Below are 5,000 nucleotides of genomic sequence, written 5' to 3'. Positions count from 1 at the left end.
AACGAGAGGTGCCGGGCCGCGCTCCGTAAGCGTCTCCGCGGGGAGCCGGTCCGGTCCCGACGCTGCCTCCGAGCGCCGACCGCGCCCGCGCGACGCCGCTGTGCCTGCCCGGAGCTCGGACTGCGGCCAGATCAGACCCGTAGGACGCTGACTCGCCGGCTGCTGGGGCAGAGCGGATCGCCGCGGGGCGGGACGGTCACGGACGGAATTGTCGGGGGGACGCGGCTCGGGAAGAGCGAACTCGGCAACGGGGGGGTTGGCACGTCGGTTGGGCTAAGGCAGGCGGCTTAGGATAAACCGCGAGGGAACGGCGGGGTCCGGGGATGGGCGCCGTCGGCCCGGCGACTAGCGGTGACCCAGGCGGGAAGCTGCGCTCCGTCCGAGTCAGACTCGGTCGTCGCGGCCCGGCTGAGGCTCGCTCTTGTCGAGGGGCGCGGCGCTGCGCCGGCGACTTTGCCCGCGCGAGGCACGCTTTGCGATGGCCCGAGGCGGGAAGCTGCGCCCCGTCCGAGTCAGACTCGGTCGTTGCGGCCCGCCCGGTCACGCGATGCGGCCAGGATGCGGAGTTTTGCCGGCGCTGGGGGGATCCGGAAGGACGAAGGGGCGACGGTGGCGGTCACAGCTCGTCGCCTCCGTGACCCAGACGGGACTGTGCGCACCCCGAGTCAGACTCGGTTCGGCGCGGCCCGCTGCGGCCGGCTGGCGAGGTGAGATGTGGGCCATTGCCGCGCTCCCGACGAACCGTTCCGGGGGGCTGGTGACGTCGCGCGTTCGGCGCTGATGCTGCGACCGGGAGGGAAGCTGCGCCCCGTCCGAGTCAGACTCGGTCGTTGCGGCCCCCCCGAGCCCGCACGCCTCACGCGGAGGGGTCATACGCCCCGGCGGCCACGATAGACGCCTCCCGCTTCGCGGTGGTCGGGAAGGCGTGTGCGGATATGTGCGGAGGTTGGGACTCGGGCTTGGTCTTTGAGAAATCGGTTTCGCGGTCGACCGGCGCGGCCGGCGGACGCCCACGTGGCGTGCCGCAAGTCGGATCGCGCGCTCGGCCTCCGTGGATGGCCTCTGGGTGAGGTTGAGCCGGGGCGTCTCGGTTTCGCTGCCGTACGGTTCGCGCTAGGCCTGCGCGGGCGGCGCGGGGCGCGCGCTCGCGCGGCGGCCGTAGCGCTGGAGTGCGACCCGCAAGTGGGGAGGAACCGTCCACCCAACGCCGGCGGTAGCCGGGGCCGGTGGGGGCCCTACCAAGGCGGGTCATGGGCGCATGTCGGTCAGGTTATAAGAGTGTTGTTTTTTCGCTCCGGGCTAGAGCCGGGTGAGGTCGTCTCGAACCACGTGCCTGAAGGCCGCCTCGCGCCGGATTCGGCCCCGCTCATTCGTCGGAGTGACCGCCCGACGCGGGCATCGCTAGATTAGCCGTGGCCCCGATCCTTCCCCATCGACAGCCTTTCGCCCCCTGTGCTCCGGCCTGTTAATAGAGGCGGCCGGTACCCCTTCCTTGGATGAGAGAGAATCCTTAACGGACCATTCGCAGATTTTCGCCCGGCCTCTGTTTACCGAGGCGGCCGGTACCTCCGTCTGCCTTGGATGGACCGCATCCGCAGATTTTCGTCCGGCCTTAGCTTAAGGAGACGGCCGTTGCCTCCACACCTTGGAGATGATATTCGCTCCGGGCTAGAGCCGGGTGAGGTCGTCTCGAACCACGTGCCTGAAGGCCGCCTCGCGCCGGATTCGGCCCCGCTCATTCGTCGGAGTGACCGCCCGACGCGGGCATCGCTAGATTAGCCGTGGCCCCGATCCTTCCCCATCGACAGCCTTTCGCCCCCTGTACTCCGGCCTGTTAATAGAGGCGGCCGGTACCCCCACCTTGGATGAGCCAGAATCCTTGACGGACCATTCGCAGATTTTTGCCCGGGCTTTGTTTACCGAGGCGGCCGGTACCTCCGTCTGCCTTGGATGGACCGCATCCGCAGATTTTCGTCCGGCCTTAGCTTAAGGAGACGGCCGTTGCCTCCGATCCTCCGGGCTAGAGCCGGGTGAGGTCGTCTCGAACCACGTGCCTGAAGGCCGCCTACGCCGGATTCGGCCCCGCTCATTCGTCGGAGTGACCGCCCGACGCGGGCATCGCTAGATTAGCCGTGGCCCCGATCCTTCCCCATCGACAGCCTTTCGCCCCCTTCGCTCCGGCCTCTGAGGCGGCCGGTACCCCTTTCTTGGATGAGACAGAACCCTTGACGGGCCGTTCGCAGATTTTTGCCCGGGCTTTATTTACCGAGGCGGCCGGTACCTCCGTCTGCCTTGGATGGACCGCATCCGCAGATTTTCGTCCGGCCTTAGCTTAAGGAGACGGCCGTTGCCTCCGATCCTCCGGGCTAGAGCCGGGTGAGGTCGTCTCGAACCACGTGCCTGAAGGCCGCCTACGCCGGATTCGGCCCCGCTCATTCGTCGGAGTGACCGCCCGACGCGGGCATCGCTAGATTAGCCGTGGCCCCGATCCTTCCCCATCGACAGCCTTTCGCCCCCTTCGCTCCGGCCTCTGAGGCGGCCGGTACCCCTTTCTTGGATGAGAGAGAACCCTTGACGGGCCGTTCGCAGATTTTTGCCCGGGCTTTATTTACCGAGGCGGCCGGTACCTCCGTCTGCCTTGGATGGACCGCATCCGCAGATTTTCGTCCGGCCTTAGCTTAAGGAGACGGCCGTTGCCTCCGATCCTCCGGGCTAGAGCCGGGTGAGGTCGTCTCGAACCACGTGCCTGAAGGCCGCCTACGCCGGATTCGGCCCCGCTCATTCGTCGGAGTGACCGCCCGACGCGGGCATCGCTAGATTAGCCGTGGCCCCGATCCTTCCCCATCGACAGCCTTTCGCCCCCTTCGCTCCGGCCTCTGAGGCGGCCGGTACCCCTTTCTTGGATGAGACAGAACCCTTGACGGGCCGTTCGCAGATTTTTGCCCGGGCTTTATTTACCGAGGCGGCCGGTACCTCCGTCTGCCTTGGATGGACCGCATCCGCAGATTTTCGTCCGGCCTTAGCTTAAGGAGACGGCCGTTGCCTCCGATCCTCCGGGCTAGAGCCGGGTGAGGTCGTCTCGAACCACGTGCCTGAAGGCCGCCTCGCGCCGGATTCGGCCCCGCTCATTCGTCGGAGTGACCGCCCGACGCGGGCATCGCTAGATTAGCCGTGGCCCCGATCCTTCCCCATCGACAGCCTTTCGCCCCCTTCGCTCCGGCCTCTGAGGCGGCCGGTACCCCTTTCTTGGATGAGACAGAACCCTTGACGGGCCGTTCGCAGATTTTTGCCCGGCCTGTGTTTAAGGAGGCGGCCGGTACCTCCCTCCTTGGATGACCAACAACCCTTGACGGGCCATTCGCAGATTTTTGCCCGGCCTGTGTTTAAGGAGGCGGCCGGTACCTCCCTCCTTGGATGACCAACAACCCTTGACGGGCCATTCGCAGATTTTTGCCCGGCCTGTGTTTAAGGAGGCGGCCGGTACCTCCCTCCTTGGATGACCAACAACCCTTGACGGGCCATTCGCAGATTTTTTGCCCGGCCTGTGTTTAAGGAGGCGGCCGGTACCTCCCACCTTGGATGACCCACTACCCTTGACGGGCCCATTCGCAGATTTTTGCCCGGCCTGTGTTTAGGGAGGCGACCGGTCCTCCGTAGCTTGATCGGATTTCCCTTCCGGCCTGTGTTTAAGGAGGCGGCCGGTCCTCCGTAGCTTGACCGGATTTCCCTTCCAGCCTGTGTTTAAGGAGGCGGCTGGTCCTCCCCGGTCGGTTGCCAAGCGACCGGGACCCGCAAGTGGGCAGGAACCGTCCACCCAACGCCGGCGAGCCGGGGCCGGTGGGGGCCCTACCAAGGCGGGTCTAACTTCAGGCGGTGCAAACGGGGGAGGGGGGTAAGGACGGCTGCCGGGAGCAGACAGCCGTCCCCGGGAGGGGGTAGTAGCTTCGCGGCGGCCGCCGGGAGCAGACGGCCGTCCGCGCATTCTGCCAATGCCTGTAGGACTTTGAATATTTCACAGCCGTGCTGTGGCACTTAGAAAATTTTTCAGAGACGTGGCACTTAGAAAGTTTTTCAGAGATGTGGCACTTTGAAAGTTTTTGAGAGATGTGGCACTTTGAAAGTTTTTGAGAGATGTGGCACTTAGAAATTTTTTGAGAGATGTGGCACTTAGAAATTTTTTGAGAGATGTGGCACTTTGAAAATTTTTGAGAAATGTGGCACTTAGAAAATTTTCTCTCTCTCTCTGGAAGTGCCGTGCCTTCTTCAGTTCTGCTATCCGAGCAGGGGACGCTTGCTGGCGGCCGTTACCAGCGCTCGGACCAGGCCCAATTGATTTGCATGGAAAACAATTGCGTCCCCCATGCTCGTTCTGACTATATTTTGCGAAAGGGGGGTAAAGTGATGAGTACACTAAGTGGGGGGACCAACCCATGTACTCTAGAAAAAGTACATGGGTTGACAAAAGACCAGTTGGTAATGCACCCCTGGTACCCAAACCCCTGGTACCTTTAGGCACTTAGAAAAAATTTCGCCCAAATTTGGAGGTCGCTCCAGGGGAAGAGGCCGAATTTTCGCCTATTACGGCCGACCGCGGGAACCAGCCGAGGCGGACGCTTTTCGGCGCAAGAGCCGTTGGCACTTAGAAAATATTCGCTAAACTTCAAAGGACCTCCAGGGGAAGAGGCCGAATTGTCACTTTTTCTGGCCGACATCGGGAACCAGCCGAGTCGGACTCTTTACGGCGGAGCAGCCGTTGGCACTTAGAAAATATTCGCCAAACTCGGCCGGACTTCCAGGGGAAGAGGCCGAATTGTCACTTGTTCTGCCCGACATCGGGAACCAGCCGAGTCGGACACTTTAAGGCGGAGCAGCCGTTGGCACTTAGAAAATATTCGCCAAACTTGAACGGACCTCCAGGGGAAGAGGCCGAATTTTCACCTGTTCTGGCCGACATCGGGAACCAGCCGAGTCGGACGCTTTAAGGCGGAGCAGCCGTTGGC

The sequence above is a fragment of the Syngnathus scovelli genome, unplaced genomic scaffold (genome assembly GCF_024217435.2).
Source record: "Syngnathus scovelli strain Florida unplaced genomic scaffold, RoL_Ssco_1.2 HiC_scaffold_268, whole genome shotgun sequence".
NCBI lineage: Eukaryota > Metazoa > Chordata > Actinopteri > Syngnathiformes > Syngnathidae > Syngnathus > Syngnathus scovelli.
Note: the sequence above shows the minus strand (reverse complement) of the source record.